This window comes from Bubalus kerabau, chromosome 11 (assembly GCF_029407905.1).
Source record: "Bubalus kerabau isolate K-KA32 ecotype Philippines breed swamp buffalo chromosome 11, PCC_UOA_SB_1v2, whole genome shotgun sequence".
NCBI lineage: Eukaryota > Metazoa > Chordata > Mammalia > Artiodactyla > Bovidae > Bubalus > Bubalus kerabau.
In genome coordinates, this window is record NC_073634.1 from 43,735,650 (window position 1) to 43,758,255 (window position 22,606).

The 22,606-nt window shown below is 39.0% G+C and overlaps 1 protein-coding gene and 1 long non-coding RNA gene across 2 annotated transcripts in view; one reads left to right on the forward strand and one right to left on the reverse strand.

Moving 5' to 3' along the window:
* Positions 1 to 22,606, reverse strand: part of FANCL (FA complementation group L) — a 182,364-nt gene that overhangs the window by 128,924 nt on the left and 30,834 nt on the right. The gene's annotated exons all lie outside the window — the stretch shown is intronic.
* On the forward strand, positions 607 to 8,997 carry LOC129623108 (uncharacterized). Its single transcript, XR_008700351.1, has 2 exons — positions 607 to 746; positions 8,586 to 8,997. It is a non-coding gene; the product is annotated as an uncharacterized LOC129623108 (long non-coding RNA).

The following is a 22,606-nucleotide window of genomic DNA, read 5'->3' on the forward strand; positions in this document are numbered from 1 at the left end:
ACCATCTGCAGTGATTTTGGAGCCCCAAAAAATAAAGTCAGCCACTGTTTCCACTGTTTCCCCATCTATTTGCCATGAAGTGATGGGACCGGATGCCATGATCTTAGTTTTCTGAATGTTAGGCTTTAAGGCAACTTTTTCACTCTCATAAGATTGATAAAAACAAAGTTAATAGAATGGATGTATGCTTGGGATGGATCTCTTAATAAAGTCCCAGAGCCTGGAAACATTTGTGCCTCAGGCAAATACTTGGGGTTTCCCAGATGGCACTAGTGGTATAGAACCCGCCTGCCAATGCAGGAGAAAAAAGAGATATGGGTTTGGTCCATGGGTCAGGAAGATCCGCTGGAGGAGGGCATGGCAGCCCACTCCAGTACTCTTGCCTGGAGAATTCCATGGACAGAGGAGCCTGGCACACTACAGTCCATAGAGTCGCAAAGAGTTGGACACGACTGAGTGAGTGAGCACACATACACACAAGCTAATACTCAAACAGAAGGTCCACAATGAAGAAGAAACTCCTGAATAATCATGTGGCTCGGATAATCTTCTGACTCAGGAGTTGGCCAGTGATCTCATCAACAGAGTGACGTTGGGGCAGGCTATCTGAGGAGGGCAGTTAGAAGGGAGAGCTGAAAAATGGAAAAAGACACTGCAAAAGACAGGAAACATAGAATTTTTGCTGAATTACTTTGAAAGCCCAGATGAAGCCAGAGATGATGGATATGTAGTTGCAACATGAGCAGGTATGAATTTTTGTTCAACATCCTTAAACATGGATTTAAGAACAGAAAAACTAAATTGATCCAAATTTGGGGTTTACTCCTTGGAAGGAAAGTTATGACCAACCTAGATAGCATATTGAAAAGCAGAGACATTACTTTGCCAACAAAGGTCCGTCTAGTCGGGGTATGGTTTTTCCTGTGGTCATGTATGGATGTGAGAGTTGGACTGTGAAGAAGCCTGAGCGCTGAAGAATTGATGCTTTTGAACTGTGGTGTTGAAGAAGACTCTTGAGAGTCCCTTGGACTCCAAGGAGATCCAACCAGTCCATTCTGAAGGAGATCAGCCCTGGGATTTCTTTGGAAGGAATGATGCTAAGGCTGAAACTCCAGTACTTTGGCCACCTCATGCGAAGAGTTGACTCATTGGAAAAGACTATGATGCTGGGAGGGATTGGGGGCAAGAGGAGAAGGGGGTGACAGAGGATGAGATGGCTGGATGGCATCATTGACTCGATGGACGTGAGTTTGAGTCAACTCCGGGAGTTGGTGATGGACAGGGAGGCCTGGCATGCTGCGATTCATGGGGTCACAAAGAGTTGGACATGACTGAGCAACTGAACTGAACTGAACTGAGTAGTTATAATTGGAAGTATGGCTTGTAGAAGGTGTTAGAGAGGGAGTTGAGGAATTGCTACTCTTCCTGAGAAAACTTTATGCTTTCCAACACAATTTATCTCCCCCCAAATTTTTTTGTTACGATTATGATGAAAAGATGAAGAGGAAGCAATGTGAGGACAAGACAGTGACCTGTCACCCTTGTTCATTTCACTAGCAGACACTGCACAGGTCTGACTACAAAGCTTGTTCCCCTGATTTCTGAAATTAACTATTCCCTGGCAGGGAGGGGGGCTGACAATAGAACGAAACAGGATCTAAGGCATTGAGAGTTCTGGCCACAGGTGGTTGCAGTAATACCCCAGGGAGTCTAACCTGAATAGGCAAAGAAGTGGTTAAATGATGGATTGAAAGAAAGGGGATTAAAAGATTAAGGGAGTGAAAGTGAAGTAGCTCAGTCCTGTCTTTGCGACCCCATGGACTGTAGCCTACCAGGCTCCTCCCTCCATGGGATTCTCCAGGCAAGAGTACTAGAGTGGGTTGCCATTTCCTTCTCCAGGGGATCTTCCTGACCCAGGGACCAAACCTGGGTCTCCCACATTCCAGGCAGATGCTTTAACCTCTGAGCCAATAGGCAAAGAAGTGGTTAAATGATGGATTGAAAGAAAGGGGATTAAAAGATTAAGGGAGTACAGAGGTCTAAATGGTTTTTGCAACTCACCTTGCCTCCAGCCCTTAATATTTTCTTGACTCATAATTGCTCCTTTCTATGTCTTTGCCCTATTCTCACTGAAATCCTGGTCCCCACATGCAAATTCATATATTACAACTTTCTCAAAACCTTCTTCAAAACTTAGCTGTGAAAAGTATCTTTTGAAGCACCCTAATTACATCTTAGTTTTAACCCACCATTAATCTACATCTCAATTTTGTGCTATTTGAAGACTCAGTTCAGTTCAGTCACTCAGTCATGTCTGAGTATTTGAGACCCCATAGACTGCAGCACACCAGGCTCCCCTGTCCATCATCAACTCCTGGAGTTTACTCAAACTCATGTCCATCGAGTCAGTGATGCCATCGAACCATCCCATCCTCTGTCATCCCCTTCTCCTCCTGCCTTCCATCTTTCCCAGCATCAGGGTCTTTTCCAATGAGTCAGTTCTTCATATCAGGTGGCCAAAATATTGGAGTTTCAGCTTCAGCATCAGTCCTTCCAATGAATATTCAGGACTGATTTCCTTTAGGATCGACTGATTGGACCTCCTTTCAGCCCAAGAGACTCTCAAGAGTCTTCTCCAACACTGCAGTTCAAAAGCATTAGTTCTTCAGCACTTAGGTTTCTTTATGGTCCAACTCTCACATCCATAAATGACTACTGGGAAAGCCATAACTCTGACTAGATTCACCTTTGTTGGCAAAATAATGTCTCTGCTTTTTAATATGCTGTCTAGTTTGGTCATAGCTTTTCTTCCAAGGAGCAAGCATCTTTTAATTTTATGGCTGCAGTCACCATTTGCAGTGATTTTGGAGCCTCAGAAAATTAAGTCTGTCACTTAACAATGTTTCCATTGTTTTCCCATCTATTTGCCATGAAGTGATGGGACTGGATGCCATGATCTTTGTTTTCTGAATGTTGAGCTTTAAACCAACTTTTTTACTCTCCTCTTTCACTTTCATCAAGAGGCTCTTTAGTTCTTCTTCACTTTCTGCCATAAGGGTGGTGTCATCTGCATATCTGAGGTTATTGATATTTCTCCCAGCAATCTTGATTCCAGTTTGTGCTTCATCCAGCCTGGCATTTCACATCATGTACTCTGCATATAAGTTAAATAAGCAGGGTGACAATATACAGCCTTGATGTACTCCTTTCCCTATTTGGAACCAGTCTGTTGTTCTATGTCCAGTTCTAACTGTTCCTTCTTGACTAGCATGCAGATTTCTCAGGAGGCAGGTCAGGTGGTCTGGTATTCCCATCTCTTTCAGAATTTTCCACAGTTTGTTGTGATCCACACAGTCAAAAGCTTTGGCATAGTCAATAAAGCAGAAATAGATGTTTTTCTGGAACTCTCTTGCTTTTTCTGTGATCCAACGGATGTTGGCAATTTGATGTCTAATTCCTCTGCCTTTTCTAAATCCAGCTTGAACATCTGGAAGTTTATGGTTCACTTACTGTTGAAGCCTGGCTTGGAGAATTTTGAGCATTACTTTGCTAGTGTGTGATTTGAAGACTGCATTACAGTAACGAGTACTTGTTGATGTTTCTCTGAAAGACTTTTCACTTATTTCATGTGCATTTGTTTTGTGTCCCTATCCAAACTAAAAAAATTGCAAGTACTCTCTGTTTTCTTTTGTACTCTGACATAATGGATTTACCAGTGAAAATTGATTTAAAGAGATTTTAAAATAATTAAATATATTTAATTTGATTTCACTCACATAGGTTCTGAATTGTTAAATCCAAGATTTCACTAATAAGTTTAAACTTTATATTTTTATAAGAAGTGAAAAATAAAAGTTTGAATTTTAATTTTGTATTTCTGTTTTATGAAACAAACTAAATCATTCTGCGAAGGTATTTTTTCCAGGAGGCAAAAACAGTGAACTTTAAAACTCAGTACTGGAACCAATAGAATACACATTTAGAATGCTTTACTTTAACTTGAGATTCAACAGAGGAGCATGAAAATATACAATTAAGATTAATCCACAGAAGGAATAACGGTTATCATTTTTTAAAGAAAATTTTATCCATAATTAAAAATTATAGATAAAAATGCTGCAACTGTCACTAAAGAGGAGAATGTAAATTAATCTAAGGTGCTAATAAAATAGCCTTGTACCATAAATTATTTTATTCTTTTAGTGTCAACAGTGTTAGTTAATTTACTACTAATTTTTTTTCATAAGGTCCTCTTACAAACTGAACCCTTGAATTCGAACAGATTTCATTTTGACAAATGCTGGTTTATAATGTCACAGAAAATATTTCTCCTAGAAAAATCACTTTGTTTACTCCATTCATAAAAGATTTTGGCAGGGTTTGATAAACTCTATTATTTTAAACAACCCTCAAAATAACTTGCTATTTGCTTTAGGCTTGTATGTCTTATGGGATGCGTCAAAGATTCTGAGCCTTACATTTAAAAAGACTTGTTCACCAACAACACATGTATCTGAAAATAGCATTCAAGAAACTGTCCATTTGAACCTGTTCTAGGTAGATCATTTAAGTCTGATTTAGAATAATACAATTTAAATGTTCACTTGTAAATTGTAGCTGGATTATTTATTTGTGATGGGTTATATAGAGGGAACTCTCCATTAAAGGGAAAACTAGACAAGACAGACAGTTCTGCTGATCTCTTTGTTACTGGAATCTATAAATGAGAGAGACAAAACACCAGGAGAGGAATCATGATACCAGGTTAAGCTATGGTCTTCCAGATATGCATATATGTGTGTATTGCATGTATAGTATACATATTTATATGTGGCAATGGACTGATTTTATGACATAATTTGGTATGTATTATGAAATTTTTACAACAGATTCTAAAAATGAGATTAATAAGTCACTATACAGAGGATGAGATGGCTGGATGGCATCACTGACTCGATGGACATGAATCTGAGTGAACTCCAGGAGTTGGTGATGGACAGGGGGGCCTGGCATGCTGCAATTCATGGGGTCACAAAGAGTCGGACACGACTGAGCAACTGAACTGAACTGAACTGAACTGAAGTCACTATAACCATAGTGCACAGGTGCTAAGTCACTTCAGTCATGTCTAACTCTGTGATCCCATGGGCTGTAGCCTGCCAGGCTCTTCTGTCCATGGGATTCTCCAGGCCAGAAAATAGGAGTGGCTTGCCATGCCCTTCTCCAGGGGATCTTCCTGATCCAGGGATTGAACCTGTGTCTCGTGTTGGCAGGCAGGTTCTGTACCACTTCCTGGGACACTACCTGGGAAGCCCCAACTGCCAATTAAAGTTTAGAAATTTTCATTATTTGCCTTCTATTAAAATTGACTTTTATATCAAATTTTAGCTATTTAAAGTTATTTTAGGACTTATATTTTAAGTCTGGAAATTCAGGATAAAGTGTTGCAGCTTGCTACTTTAGGTTGTTAGTATAGGCCCTATTTGTTTTTCATTTAACTTTTAGGAAAATATCCCAAAGAGCATTTCTAATCTCACCTGCTAACAATAGACACTCTTTAACTGCTGTGTCTTTTATTTTGCAAGAACAATCTATATCTACACTGAAGGTCAATTTCTGTTGCCACATATAAAGATCAATTAGGCATGAAATCTAGTACAATTATTTCTTGAAACACAATCTGATTGTAGCAACTTTCAGGGAACAAGACTGTATCACATCATAAATGTTATCATAAGTTAGTAAGTTTAATTATCTATATAAAAATTATACTTATTCTAATTATGTATCATTAAATTACATTATTAATATATTCCTAAAGGCTAGGAACATGTATATTTCATTCTATGTTGTTTTTCAGTTGCTGAGTTATGTCCGACCCTTAGACACCCCGTGAACTACAGCACGCCAGGCTTCCCTGTTCATCACTATCTCCCAGAATTTGCTCAAACTCATGTCCATTGTGTTAGTGATACCATCTAATCATTTACTCCTCTGTCTCACACTTCTCCTCCTGCCTTCAATCTTTTCCAGCATTAGGGTCTTTTCCAATGAGTCAGTTCTTCGCATCAGGTGGCTACAGTATTGGAGTTTCAGCTTCAGCAGCAGTTCTTCCAACGAACATTCAGGCTTGATTTCCTTTAGGATTGACTGGTTTGCAATCCCTGTAATCCAAGGGACTCTCGAGTCTTATCCAACACCACAGTTCAAAACCATCAGTTCTTTGGCATTCAGCCTTCTTTATGGTCTGACTCTCACACCCATACATGACTACTAGAAAAACCATATCTTTGACTATATGGACCTTTGTCAGCAAAGTAATGGCTCTGCTTTTCAGTACTCTGTCTAGGTTTATCATAGCTTTTCTTCCAGGAGCAAGTATCTCTTAATTTCATGGCTGCAATGACTGTCTGCAGTGATTTTGGCGCCCCCAAAAATAAAGTCTATCACTGTTTCCATGTTTTCCCATCTATTTGCCATGAAGTGATGGGGCTGGATGCCCTGATCTTCGTTTCTTAAATGATAAGTTTTAAGCCAGCTTTTCCACTCTCCTCTTTCACTTTCATCAAGAGGCTCTTTAGTTCCTCTTCTCTTTCTGCCATTAAAGTGGTATCATCTGTATATCTGAGGTTATTGGTATTTCTCCTGGCAATCTGGATTATAGTTTGTACTTCATCCAGGCCAGGCATTTTGCATGATGTACTCTGCATATAAGTTAAATAAGCAGGGTGACAGTATACAGCCTTGGTGTACTCCTTTCCCAATTTGGAAACAGTCCATTGTTCCATGTCCGGTTCTAACTGTTGCTTCTTGACCTGCATACAGGTTTCTCAGGAGGCAGGTAAGGTGGTCTGGTATTCCCATCTCTTTAAGAATTTTCCACAGTTTATTGTGATCTACACAGTCAAAGGTTTTAACATAGTCAATTGAGCAGAAACAGATGTTTATCTGGAATTCTCTAGCTTTTTCTATGCTCCAACAGCTGTTGGCAATGTGATCTTTGGTTCCTCTGACTTTTTAAAATCCAGCTTGTACATTTGGAAGTTCTCAGTTCACATACTGTTGAAGCCTAGCTTGAAGGATTTTGAGCATTACTTCACTAGCATGTGAAATGAGTGCAATTGTGCAGTGGTTTGAACATTCTTTAGCATAGCCCTTCTTTGGAATGAAAACTGACGTTTTTCCACTCAAGACAGATGGGTCATGTTGGAGAGTTCTGACAAAACATGGTCTACTGGAGAAAGGAATGGCAAACCTTTTCAGGATTCTTGCCTTAAGAACCCCATGAACAGTATGATCAGGCAAAAAGATATGACACCGAAAGATAAACTCCCCAGATCAGTAGGTGTCCAATATGCTAATGGAGAAGAATGGAGAAAAAGCTCCACAAGAAATGAAGAGGCTGAGCCAAAGTGGAAACAACACCCAGTTATGGATGTTTCTGGTGGTGAAAATAAAGTCCGATGTGGTAAAGAACAGTATTACACAGGAACCTTGACTGTTAGGTCCATGAATTGAGGTAAATCGGAAGTGGTCAAACAGGAGCTGGCAAGAGTGAATATCAACATTTTTAGGAATCAGTGAACTAAAGTGGAAGGGAATGGGCGAATTTAATTGAGATGACCATTATATCTACTACTGTGGGCAAGAATCCCTTAGAAAAAATGGAGTAGCCATCATAGTCAATGAAAGAGTCCAAAATACAGTACTTGGGTGCAATCTCAAAACACCAGAATGATCTCAGTTCATTTCCAAGGCAATACCATTCAATATCACAGTAATCCAAGTCTATGCCCCAACCACTAATGCTGAAGAATTATTCCTGGAGACATATAATAGCCTAGTTTTAGTGAAACTAGTTATCTAACTAGTCTCCCAACTGAGCCCTGCTTCCACCCTTGGCCCTCTATTAGCAACGCAGAAGCCTTTAAGATCCTTTTTAAATGGAAATCACCTCAAGTCACTCTAAGAATCAAATCCCTCCAATAGCTCCCTATTTTGATCAAGCAAAAGCCAAAGTCCTCATCATTGGTTTACAAGGCCCCATCAGATTTCTCCTAACACCTCCTTTTTCTCTCTGATCCCTACTTCTACTATTCTTCTGGCTCACTGCTCGAGTCACATTGATCTTGCTTTTTCTTGAGTAACTGGCATCCTCCTATCTCAGAAGGCATCCCTCATGTACTGTTATTTCTGTTGCCTGCAATGTTTATTTCCCACATGGTTTCTTCCCCTCTCCCCAACTTCAAGTCTTTTCCCAAATATCTTTTCAGTAAAACCTCTTGGTCAACTCTATTTAAAATTGTAGCCTACCTCCACTATATCCTGTATCGCTTAGCCTGACTTAAATTTTTCCTTAGACTTATTATCTTCTAACAACTATAAATTTCACTTGTTTATTTTACTTATTGTCTGTCTCCCCCCCTCAAGAGTGTGTATAAACATCAAGAAATAGGATACTTTTTCTGTTTTGTTTTCTGTCATATCCTCAGCACTGAGACTAGTCCCCTGAACATAATAGAAAGTCAAATAACTGTCTGTCGAAGGAGCTGTTACATACACAAATTTTACCTTAATTTTATCAGTTGCAGTGCAACTACTGAGCCTGAGCACTCTGGAGCTTGTGCACCACTAGAGAGTCCATGTTCTGCAAGTACTGAGCCTGAGCACTCGGGAGCTTGTGCACCACTAGAGAGTCCATGTTCTGCAAGTACTGAGCCTGAGCACTCGGGAGCTTGTGCACCACTAGAGAGCCCATGTTCTGCAACTACTGAGCCTGAGCACTCTGGAGCTTGTGCACCACTAGAGAGTCCATGTTCTGCAAGTACTGAGCCTGAGCACTCTGGAGCTTGTGCACCACTAGAGAGTCCATGTTCTGCAACTACTGAGCCTGAGCACCACAACTAGAGAATCCATACGCCACAAGGAAAGATCTCACATGGTGAAACTAAGACCTGACACAGCCAAATAAATTTAAAAAAATTTTTTTAAGATAAATCTCCAGATCCAGACAAAAATGAATTTAAGAGATCTAAGTTAGTTTAGTGGATCATATAGGTCTAATGGTTATTAACTGAACCCAGGTCATTACCCCTGGGGAATAATGCTGGATGAAAGTGACCATGACTGAGGACTTCATCACTTCATCTCTTGAAGGTTAAGGACATTTCCTAGTCTTACCTTTATTGAGTCACAGGTGGTGATTTGGAGCAAGAGGCATTTATTAGTCAGATATAATTATTCACAAAGTATTCTTAGTGGATACTGGCATCAGGGCCTACTGTACTAACTTGATAAAGTACTAAGTAACCATATTACCTGATAAAGTTATTTAATACATCAGTCTGCTATTGCATGGACTTACAAACAGGTCCTGGCCCCATGCACTTCTAGTTATACCAGAATCCATAGTTTAGGTAGAGTTCACAGGGAGCAGTGGGGGAGGAGAATAACATTAGGCCACACCAGTCAAATCGACCTTAGTGATTAGTGGGTTTCAGTTCAGTTCACTCGCTCAGTCGTGTCTGACTTTTTGTGACCCCATAGACTGCAGTATGCCAGACCTCCTTGTCCATCACCAACTCCTGGAGTTTACTTCAACTCATGTCCATTGAGTTGGTGATGCCATCCAACCACCTCATCCTCTGTCATCCCCTTCTCCTCCCACCTTCAATCTTTCCCAGAATCAGGGTCTTTTCAAATGAGTCAGTTCTTTGCATCAGGTGGCCAAAGTATTGGAGTTTCAGCTTCAGCATCAGTCCTTCCAATGAATATTCAGGACTGATTTCCTTTAGGATGGACTGATTGGATCTCCTTGCAGTCCAAGGGACTCTCAAGAGTCTTCTCCAACACTACAGTTCAAAAGCATCAATTCTTCGGCACTCAGCTTTCTTTATAGTCCAACTCTCACATCCATACATGACTACTGGAAAAACCATAGCTTTGACTAGACAGACCTTTAATGGCAAAGTAATGTCTCTGCTTTTTAATATGCTATCTAGGTTGGTCATAACTTATCTTCCAAGGAATAAGCGTCTCTTAATTTCATGGCTGCAGTCACCATCTGCAGTGATTTTGGAGCCCCCCAAAATAAAGTCTCTCACTGTTTCCACTGCTTCCCCATCTATCTGCCATGAAGTGATGGGACCAGATGCCATGATCTTAGTTTTGTGTATGTTGAGTTTTAAGCCAATTTTTTCAGTCTCCTCTTTTACTTTTATCAAGAGGCTCTTTAGTTCTTCTTCACTTTCTGCCATAAGGGTGGTGTCATCTGCATATCTGAGGTTACTGATATTTCTCCCAGCAATCTTGATTCCAGTTTGTGCTTCATCCTGCCCAGCATTTCGCATAATGTACTCTGCATATAAATTAAATAAGCAGGGTGACAATATACAGCCTTGACATACTCCTTTCCCTATTTGGAACCAGTCTGCTGTTCCATGTCCGGTTCTAATTAGTGGGTTGACAGAGGTCAAAACAATCTCATCCTGTCAGATTCTTTTGCTTTACTAGCACCTGGTGTGCTCATTCCTTCCTTCCATACTTTGTTTCTTTTTTCTGAAATATTTGAGAACCCAATTGTAGAAGGCACAGTTGGAGCTAAAGTAGTGAACAAGAGCCAACACAGCCCTTGCTTGGATGGAGCATAGATCTAGTTGGAGTTGTAGATATAGCATAATACAATTATGATGTCTATTACCCAGGAGAAGTAGAAGTTGATAAGAAAGTATGTTACCTGGATTTGACCTAGTTTGAGGTATAAGCTATAGAGTCTCACAGGAAGTGATCAGAGATGTGAAGGATGGATAGGAATTCATTACTTGCCTGGAAAGTCCCATGGACGGAGGAGCCTGGTGGGCTGCAGTCCATGGGGTCGCTAGGAGTCGGACACGACTGAGCGACTTCACTTTCACTTTTCACTTTCATGCATTGGAGAAGGAAATGGCAACCCACTCCAGTGTTCTTGCCTGGAGAATCCCAGGGACGGGGGAGCCTGGTGGGCTGCCGTCTACAGGGTCGCACAGAGTCGGCCACGACTGAAGCGATGCAGCAGCCGCAGCAGCAGGCAAAAGAAAGGAGGATCGTATGTACAAATGTGGCAGTCTGAGGTAGGAAGATACATGCTACTTTCAAGAAACTGGAGTATAGGGACTTCCCTTAACCATTGGGCCCTAGTGGCCCAATGGTTAAATATTCACCTTGCAATACATGAGACATGGGTTTGATCCCTGGTCTAGGAATCATGACCCCACATACTATGGAGCAAAGAAGTCTATGTGCTGCAAATGGCGCACCACAACTAGAGAGTCTGTGAACTGCAACTAAGTTCCCACATGACACACAAAGACACCACATGCCGCAACTAAGACCCAACGCAGCCAAATTAAAATAAAAAAGAAACTGCAGTATAAAGAATAGGAATGTAGAGAGGAGTAAAATGATTCTTATGTGTGAGGCAGGAGATGGTTCTTAGAATGCCTTACAGTCAATGCAAGGAATTTTCTATTTTATCACAAACAGAATTTTGTGGGATTTTAAGCAGGAGTCTGACATGATTAGATATAATTAGAATCTGTTTTTTAGGGGGAAAAATTATCCTGGGTATAATTAATAATATTTCTTGGCATATAAAATCTTAGTGGCTATAGTGCTGTTGATGATAGAAGAGTGAAGGCAGAGATCATTTAAGAGTCTAGTTAGACAACTGCTTTGCTAACTGCTCACCAGGCCATTGACCCTCTCTAGTAATAATCTGAAGTGAGATTTCCTAGGGCTATCTTTTAAATCACGTTTTTGCATATGTTAGTGTAGTTAGGGAGTGATCAGTTGAGAGGCTATTGAAATAATCTGGGTAAGCTTGAGGATGCTTGGACTGGAATCACAGTGATGAAGATGTGAAGAATGGGAGGATTCTAAAAGAGAATCAATAAGGCTTGCTGATTAATTGGCTATGAGGTGAGATGGGCTTAATTGGAAGCACAGTTGAGTTTTTACTAGGCTCATGGACGGAGAAGGAACTGATTAGTGACGAAGAATTGCAGGTTCAGTATACCTGTGAGACATCCAAGTGATAAGTAAAATGGACTCAAAGCTTGGAGGAAATCTGGGCTAGAGATATAGATGGGAGTATTTGTGCATTGATGGTAACTGAAGCTATTGGAATGGACAGAGAATGGGAGTCCAGACAAGTGTCAGTGTATTGAGTAGGAAATGAAGAGGTTGCCTTGAGGAGCTCAAATATTTCAAGGTTGAATTAAAAGGAAAGGGCCATCAAAAGGCAGTGAAAATAAGTTATCAGAGAGGTGGGATGAAAACCAAGTAGCATCAGCCTACATGTTTATGGAGAAGATGAATGCAGGAGAGTTCTGAGGAAATAGTGCTGAATTCCTCCCTTATCAGCAGAACCCAGTGACCTCTGGTAGTGCATCTGCTGGGTACATTCATCCTGGGCTGTAGAAAGCAGAAATACACTATAGTGAAGTGAAGTTGCTCAGTCATGTCCAACTCTTTGTGACCCCATGAACAGTAGCCCACCAGGCTCCTCCACCCATGGTTATTCTCCAGGCAAGAATACTGGAGTGGGTTGCCATTTCCTTCTCCAGGGGATCTTCCCAACCCAGGGATCAAACCCAGGTCTTCCGCATTGCAGGCAGATGCTTTAACCTCTGAGCCACCTGGGAAGCCCGAAATACACTATTCCAGCCCCCAAATACATATCCTCATTGCCCTCACGCTTAGCCTTGGATGTGAATGGCTCCTGCTGGTCTCTTTATCTAGGAGGCCGGCACTGATAGTGACAAATTGACTATTCATTGACATCCCATCATCCCCACCCTGCTGGCATTCTAGCCTGCTTATCATGGAGGGACCCTGGTCATGGGAAATGACATTCTAAGTTAGGTCTTGTGTTGACAAGGCATGAAAGTCAATCCCTTCCTTTCCTATCTTAGACATGATATGTTCACCACTCATGCATGGGTGTTGAAGGAGTACAGAAGGGCAAAGAAGGATCAGTCAGAGATCTAGAGTGCTTAGAGGAGACTACCTCAAGGAGGACTTCTCAACTTTAGTGTGTCCGTAAAGTAACCTGGGGTTCCTGTTAAGATGATGATTCAGTACATCTGCTCTACTGTCTAAGATTCTGTATTTTCAACAAGTTCCCAGGATATGGGAATGCTGCTGCCCACACTTTATTAGTAGTTTAGCTTATATAGGCAGGCTAGCAAGGCAGAAAATAAAATAGCCATAATAATAATAAAAATAAACTGCTCTAAACAGTAGAGCAGAGCTTGATCAAGAGATGGATGTGATGCTATGCAAAGCCCCGATCTGACCTCTAAGTTTAGGAACAAGTCCTCCAACAAGGTGAATGGCTGGTGGTGCCTGATTATTGTTGTTTAATCACTAAGTCCTGTCCGACTCTTTTGCAAACCCATGGACTGTAGTCTGCCAGGCTCCTCTGTTCATGGGTGCCTGATTAATGTGCATTAAAACTGATAAATAAAGTGTTCCACAGTTGCTGACTTCATGCTTCTTAGGTACTTTTTCATTTCCTGGGTCCCCAAACACTGATCCTAGGAGAGTTTAAAGCACAATATATTTGTAAACACAGATACAAAGGAGAATTTCCATAGATTGGTAATGTCTTTAGCTGTGATTTTACTTGGCAATATAAAAGATATTCCTGATGGCAAAGGCAATGAAGAAATCTTTCTGCTAAGAAAATTGGAATCCACTTAAGTTTTGAAAGTATAATTTTATAAGGTATATATTATGCCACAAGTAATTATTCCTTTGTGTGTGAGGCAGCCTCAAAGAGCTGTATTCAGATCAGCAGTTAAATTCTAACATAAAATAATATAACCTCTACACCTATACAACTTTGCCTTCTGTAAAGTAGGTTCAAAGTAAAAGAAAAAGCTGAAAGAATATGGCATAAGGAGAGGCAGAGAAAAAAGAACTGAAGAATTATATAATATAAAGAGAAGCAGATAAGGAAAATTAAAAGGAGGACTTTTACAGGGGAAAAACAATTTTATTTTATTGTAAAGACCTAAATGAATAAAAGAAGACTTTGAATGTGAAGATGATTAAAAAAAAACAAAATCATTAGCTAAAGATATTTACACGTTTAGACTCTTTCATTTTGATTGTGATTTTAATTAGCTGGACACTGGGGGGGAAGAAAATGAAAGCCTACATCATCTACTTACTCTTTAAATTGCATTCCACCTTAATTTTCTGCTCTTCAGTTCTTAATTTTCTCTATTTTTGTTCTAAGTAATCCGGTTATCAGGCTAAAGTGATTTTCCCTCAGCTAGGTTTAGCATTCAGTATTTGCATCTGTGAACCAAAAGTTCACCCATTGCTTTAGTTTTTATTATTTCAATAGCAAAAACTCTCTGCAGGTAACTTTTTTCTGGTTCTTTGTCTATACAGCAGGCTGCTTTGTATACCTATGACAGTTAGATGACTAATAACAAAGGCTTCTATTTTTAAAACAATTATGCTCTATTTACACAGTTTTCCACAAAATTTACTCATAAAATTTAGAAAGCAGCAAGGCTTTAAAAATCTGTAGTTTCACTGTTCATTAAAACCATTTTTTTGTGTATGTGCAAGCAAGTTGCTTGTTTCCATTTTTCTGACAATATATGAGCCAAAAAAAAAAAAATCAGTATTAGTTAATCACATCTAGGATTATGTCTATGTGAATAAAATTTTCAAAAATAACATTGATATAAAACAAAGCACATCTGTTTAGAATAACCTACTTTAGAAAGGGTTTATCGTCAAGATATTATCTGGCTCTTTAGTAGGCTATTTATTTTGCATTTGTTAAAGAAAACAAAATTAGCATAGCTAACCACGTATTATGTGTCTCTCAGTTTGCCCTGTCTTCCAAAAGAAATTCACTTAAATAATGTGAAGTAACAACGTTGGAGTGCCTTGAGGTCTGAGAATGAAAGGAGCTATTTAAGTGGTGACAATTATTATTATAATTCTGCCATGGATAGAGAGTAACAATTGGCTTTTAAAACCATTGTGGATAATTTCATTTTGCTCTCCCATACCTCAGAGCACAGAGTGCTCAGCACATGTTATACACTCAAACTAGGATAACACATATACAGTGATGGGGACTAGAAAAGTAATTATCTTAGTAATTAAACAGCCCAAATAAACACTCATCATAATCATTAGCAAATGTTATCAAGGCATGCTACAGAATTCTCTTACCTGCAAGTCTTTTAAAATAGGCTGTGCTTGCTCAGTCACACCAGTCGTGTGCAACTCTTTGACATATGGATTGTAACCTGCCAGGCTCCTCTGTCCATGGGACTTTCCAGGCAAGAATACTGGAGTGGGTTGCCATGCTCTTCTCCAGGGGATCTTCTCCATCCAGGGATCAAGCCTGCATCTCCTGTGTCTCCTGCATTGCAGGTGGATTCTTGACCACTTGAACCACTGGGGAAGCCCTTTTAAAATAGGCTACTTGGGTCTTTCAGGCATGGCTTATGAGTACCACTGAACAGAAGTTGATGACATTGAGTAATTGTTCTGTCTACGATAAACCTCTTTGAAATGCATCACACCTGAAAGACCTTCTTTAATGCACTACTGGAAAGATGTACCAATTTGTTACAGTTTAGATTCGCTGCAGCCACACTGGGATTTTGTTCCAGTATTTCTTGTCTTGCCCATTTTGCCTGAGACTTGTTGCAAGGCGTCTTCAGACTCTTGCATGAAAATCAACTAGAATGCTTTCTAACTATACAGATTCCTTAAGGTCTGTTCTTCTTTGGGACCAAATAAATCCAATTTGTGAATCTACTGACACTTACTAAGATGAGGAAGGGCTGTTTGAGGAGAGAGTGGCATGGTATTCTCCAATAAGGGGATATTTCTGTCACCAGCTACTCCCTGCCAGATGGGTTGGGTGTACACCTTCCAGCTCTATACTACTCCTCACCACTCCTATCCTAACACTTAACACTATGTTGTAATTGCTTGTTTAATTGGGAAGCTCCTTCTTGACTCTCAAGTTTAAAAATACGGCCTTGTGTTTCTTGCTTACTCTTAAGGCATCAGAATCTAGTATAGTTCCTAGGACATGGCAAGTATTCAAAAAATACTTGTTAAAGATATGAATGAATTAATGAATAAATTACTTAGAAAACAGCTTGAGTCAAATAAGTACATTTTTTAAAAAGAAAAGGAATTTATCTTCTTAGCACAATGAAACAGAGAAGAAATAATAATGTTGCTAACAATGATTAAATTCTTGCTATGTATTAGAAATAGTTCTAAATGCTTTAATGGTAGTGTTTAATTCATACAGCCTTGTAAGGGAAGTACTACTAGTACATGCATGCTCACTTATGTCTAATTCTTTGCAGCCCCACGGACTGTAGCCTGCCAGGCTTCTCAGTCCCTGAGATTCTCCAGGCAAGAATACTGGAGTGGGTTGCCATTTCCTTTTCCAGGGGATCTTCCCAACCCAGGGATCAAACCCGTGTCTCCTGCATCTCCTGCATTGCAGGTGGATTCTTAACCTCTGAGTCACCTGGGGAGCCCAAAATAATACTAATAGTACTACTATATTTCAAAATAAAGGAAGGTCTAGCAACTTGTCCAAAGTCACAGATCTAGAAAGACAGGTCCAGGACTGAAGTCAAGGCAACTGGATTCCAGAACCTACGCTATAAATTATTACTCTGAGTAGTACAGGCAATGACAACGGGACAGTGTTAGGACGAGGCAAGGGAGGTGCTAAGAACAGGGTTTGAAGGGAGCTCCTCTGAGTAACTTGCTCCCTCTTTTTCTCTGAAATTTAAGAGGAGAGAGAGGAAAGGAAGGGACAAGGGTAGGGTGGGAGGTGGGAAACACCTAGTTCTTCATCAGCAGGTTTGTGACCCATTCATTCTATTCGTGTTTGATTCTGTTCCAGACAAACAACATGAGTGAAAAAGTCTCAAATCATCATTTAATCCATAATTCTTTAAATCATTTTTTGAGTATTAAACATATGAGTTATTCTTTATTAGAAAAAGAAATCTTTCTTTTGAAAGTAACTTAAATTTTTTTTCTGTCAAAGTAACCAACATATTCTTTGCATATATGTATGTCTCTCTCTATATATACTTAAGCTCAGTTCAGTTCAGTTCAGTCGCTCAGTCGTGTCCGACTCTTTGCAACCCCATGAATCGCAGCACGCCAGGCCTCCCTGTCCATCACCAGCTCCCAGAGTTTATCCAAACTCATGTCCATCGAGTCAGTGATGCCATCCAGCCATCTCATCCTCTGTCGTCCCTTTCTCCTCCTGCCCCCAATCCCTCCCAGCATCAGAGTCTTTTCCAATGAGTCAACTCTTCGCATGAGGTGGCCAAAGTACTGGAGTTTCAGCTTTAGCATCATTCCTTCCAAAGAAATCCCAGGGCTGATCTCCTGTTTTCTTAGTAAACCTTTAATCTCACCAATACCACCGTCATCACATTTATGTATATCCTAAAACTATCCAATAATGTGGTAAAATAGCTAATTCATTTTTACTGATGATCATGAAAGCTTAGAAGGATTTAAGTTGATTAAGTCTCTAAACAAAAATTGCAAAACTCGTATAAGGTAAAAAGAAATAACTTTTGATTTATTAGGCAACGAGGTTCAGGTACAGGATGCAGCAACAAAGGCATAGGAAATGTCATTACTTTGAAAAGAAATAGAAGAACAACAAGTTTAGAAAATTAACTACCAAATTACATTTTTTAAAGAGGGGCAGTTAAAATGTTGATGAACAAATATAAGATGATGACTCAGGGGCACTAAAAGTACGAAATGTGTGGGTTCTACTAGATAATACAATAAGTACTGGGAGTTTCGCTTTATAACCCATTGTGATTAAACAGCATATTGCTGAAAATGCAGATACGATACTACCATAGTAAAACCAGCCTTTTTAAAGATGTTTCTAATTAAATCATGAAAAATCAAAAAGAAAATGTTGAGAGAAGCCATTTTGAAGATTTTTATTAATGAAGCATTCATGGAGAAGAATTTATTAGATTTGAACTAGCAAATGCTAATGCCAGTGCACAAAATGATACATAAGCATTTTTTCCCCTAAAACATTCTTTCAGGGTGAAAAAAAAAACTTTGTGTAATCCAAACATCTTTAGTTTTAGTTAATGTAATTTCTAGTAATGAGAGACTTTGATATTTGAGTTAATAATGCTTTAATTAATCCATATCTGTCTATGACAGATGTATTGATTTCTACCATTTCTCACACAGCATTCTACCATTAACCAGAGAATTACTTTGAATATTCTAATAGTTTTTCTCAGGTGGTTTGGAGGGTATTGACTTTACTTGGAAATGTATATCAAAATATCAAGTGTAGATTTATTCCTAGTTTTTAAAGGAATCTCCATACTGTTCTCAGTAAAGACTATATCAGTTTGCATTCCCAACAATGATGTAGGAATGTTTCCTTTTCTCCATATCCTCTTCAGCATTTATTGTTTGTAGATTTTTTGATGGTGGCCATTCTGACTGATGTGAGATGATACCCAATTGTAGTTTGATGTGATTTCTCTAATAATTAGTGATGTTGAGCATCTTTTCATGTATTTATTGGCCATCTGCATGTCTTCTTTGGAGAAATGTCTGTTGATGAACTTATTTACAAGGAAGAAATGGATACAGATGTAGAAAATGGACTTGAGGTCACAGTATGGGGGAAGAGAGTGGGATGAATGGAGAAAGCAGCATCAGGATATATACACTATTATGTGTAAAATAGATAGCTGGTGAGAAGTACTGTATAACGGAGGGAGCCCAGTCTGGTATGATGGGCTCAAACCACTCTGTGATGACCTAGAAGGGTGGGATGGGGGGAGGGGAGGGAGGCTCATGAGGGAAGGGATGTGTGTATATATACAATTAATTCATTTCATTGTACAGCAGAAACTAACACAATATTGTAAAGCAACTATACCCCAATAACAAAAACAAACAAAAAAGCCCCCAAATCCCCACAATCTGCAGTTGTCACTCCTCCACTTAAACCCTTTCATGGCTCTTCATTACCTTATGTCCAAACTTTTTAGTCTATTATAAGGCTCTCCTTGACCTGGCACTCCCCTATCTACTTCCCTGATCTCATCTCTAACCACTCCCAGCATAACGGTTTAAGCATTAGGAACTCTAAGCCGATTATAGTTTTTCATGCACTTTATATTATTTTATGTTCTGCATACATGCTCATGCTTTTTCTGTGGCCCAAAGTGCTATTCTTTCTTTCTTTTTTTTTTTAATTTAAATTTATTTATTTTAATTGGAGGCTAATTACTTTCTTTTTTAAAAACTCTGTTTAACTCTTCTTCATCTTTCAAAATCTATTCCAGACATTATTCCTTCCAGCAACAACTTTTATTAACCAGTAATTGTGAGAAGAAGAAAATCCAAAGTAATTCACTTCCCAGGATAGACTGCAAAGGTAGTTTGGGGTGAGATTTTAAACATCCTCAGTGAGCGAGGTTTCACTAGGAAATATTTTATGTGGCTAAATACCATTGTGGTAATCTATTTGGCCCCTTCGTTGTTTCTGTATTTTGTTTAAGTGTCCTTATATCTTGCATTCAGATGGAAACAAAACAAAATAACTAGGTCAAAAGTTAGTTTTCCTGTCTCTTTCTGTAAATATTACCAAATTATTTTCAGAGTTTTACAATTATATGACACCACAAGCAGAGATTTACTACATTCCCTCCAAGCATTAAGTACTTTTATGTTAAAACTTTCTTTGACATTTGTTAATTTAATAATGAAACAAAGCTGGTCGTTTTTGTGTCAGTCTGGATAATTTGCATACTTGCGGTACTGGTCATTTTCCCATATATTTGCTAGTCATATAATAGTTCTTTATTCAGCTATCCTATTTTTATTTCCATGAGTTTTTCTTGTTCTTTTATTTATTTATTTATCTATTTTAATATTTCTTTCTTAGTTGGGGCATGTGGGCTTAGTTGCTCTGCAGCAATGTGGGATCTTAGTTACCTGACAGGGATCAAACTCATGTCCCTTACTTTGCAAGGCAGATTCTTAACCACTGGACCACTAGGGAAGTCCCTTGACCCTATTTTAATAGCATCCCAATCATGCTTTATGGATACAGTGTTACACAAAATATTCAGGGGGTATTATCAAAGATTACTTTTCTTAATTTATTTTCTTTAGTCTGAATTTGGTCCTTTATTTGATGGTCATTTCTGTTCATACTTCATGATCATTCTCTTTCACATCACTGGCTTCCCTCAGTACCAAGTGATCCTTTTTTACCTATTTGTATTTAAGAATGTGACAAAAAACGTAATGATTATGTGCTTTGTGTATGGGAGAAAAGTTTATCCACTGATAATCACGCTTTGCTTTAGGGTGAGTAGGTTGAGAGCCAGCCATTGAACTGAGAGGCCCTAAAGCAAGGAAAGAACGTGTTGCTATTGGGTAGCTCATCACTATTATTTCCTTGATAGCTCAGATGGTAAAGAATCTGCTTGCAATGCAGGAGACCTTGGTTTGATCCTTGAGTCAAGAAGATCCCCTGGAGAAGGGAATGGCAACCCATTCTAGTATTCTTGCTAGGAGAATTCCATGGACAGAGGAGCCTGGAGAGCTACAGTCCATGGGGTCTCAAAGAGTAGGACATGACTGGGCAACTAACACACACACATAAACACTCACACACACACACACACACACACACAGCTTCATCACACCCTTGGATTCTCCCCTAGAGAAGTGGTTCATTTTTTTTGGAAAAAGCAACTCTGTTTTTGTTTTGCTTTTAAAACTTGGGCAATAAATGCTTGACTTCTGGGGATGCTACACCTGTGTGCGTATGTTCAGGTATATGCAGGAGGGAATGAGAGAGAGAGAGCAGTGACTGAATTTTGTGTTTGTGCTGCCGACCAGCCCTTTCTTTGCAGCTCCAAATCTCATTCCCTTTTGTTTGAGTCTAACCGTGGGGCTTTGCATCAGTCAGGCCCTGTTTTCTCTTCATTCTATCACCAGTCAACATTCCTCTACCCAGCTTTCATTTTGCAAAAATGGGCTGAAATTTCTCACCCACAATCTCTTTATTGTTGTGATATTTATCAGGGTTTTCACTTTTGGATATTGCTGTCAAAATAATTTGCTTTTATTCTGAACTTGAGATCTTTCTATTTTTAATTCATTTATATAAAAACTTTATAAATTTAAGGAGTTAACACATTAAGGCACTTCTCTGATAGCTCAGTTGGTAAAGAATCCACCCACAATGCAGGAGACCTGGGTTCTATCCCTAGGTCTGGAAGATCCCCTGGAGAGGAAATGGCAACATACTCCAGTATTCTTGCCCAGGAAATCCCATGGATAGAGGAGTCTGGAGGGATACATGGGGTCACAAAAGTCAGACATGACTTAGTGACTAAACCACCACCAACACATTAAAATTCTCATATGATACAAATATTTCCTTACCATCTTTTTACTTTGGTTTATTTTGATATAAAGAAAGTTATGCTTGTATCTAGTCATCTCCCAGTTTCTCCTGTTTTCTATTGCATCTCTCTTTGGAAAATTCTACTCATTTAAAATATTTATTATAATTAATTGTGTTCCCTGGTATTTTTCGTGTTTTGCTTTCAATAACATTTTACTCCTCTAAATGTAGTTTGGTATATGACAACTTTTCAAACTTTTTATATCCTTTTTTGGTGGAAAATTCTTTCTTCAAGCAAAACCTTACATGGAAACCTAGTTGATAAAATGAGAAAATGGAATGATTTAGGTCAATACTCAGATCCATCTCTCTTGCTTTCATCTTGGTCCTATATTTGAGAGTGTCCTTAGTTTTTGAGAAGTAAATTAAAAAGCACTGGTATGTAGTATAAAGAGAAATTAAAAGCTGATCCTTCTTAAGTTGACAACTATCTAAAAACTGTCATTGGTAAAATTACTTTTCTCCACTGACTTATAAAACCTTTATGGTATATTAACTTATTATACATAGTGTACTCTGTTTGGAAGCTCTCTTTCTGTTCCATTAACCTATCTATTTTTATACCAGAACTTTATTGTTTTAACTAGTATAGAAATATTTTCATTAGTAATAAGGCTGATATACATTCATTACATTTTTTCCCCCAGAATTAAAAAAATACTCTTGCCAATGTATTATTTTAGAGGATCCTGAGAAAAGTTATATTGCCTTTGGATGATATGATTTTCCACACACTGAAATTCTAAGTTATTAATTTTTGCTTTGATTCTCTAAGATCTTGTTTATTTTAGTCAAGTTGTCCTGTCCTAGGCTGATAGCACTATGTTAAAATATCTTCAAATGATTGTATTTCTGGTCATCTTTTTTTGTTTGGTGACAATGTTTTTCTTTAGGTATCGTATCATCATGGCTCTGTTATTTGGCACTCAGTCTGAGTCCCCATGTGATGACTGGCTCAGGTAGGTCCAAATTCATCTGTGGGGCTGGTCCATAGGATGCTCGGAAAATGTGAAATCAGCAGAAGACTGGGAAGATACTTTGATGAGGAAAGAATGATACTGG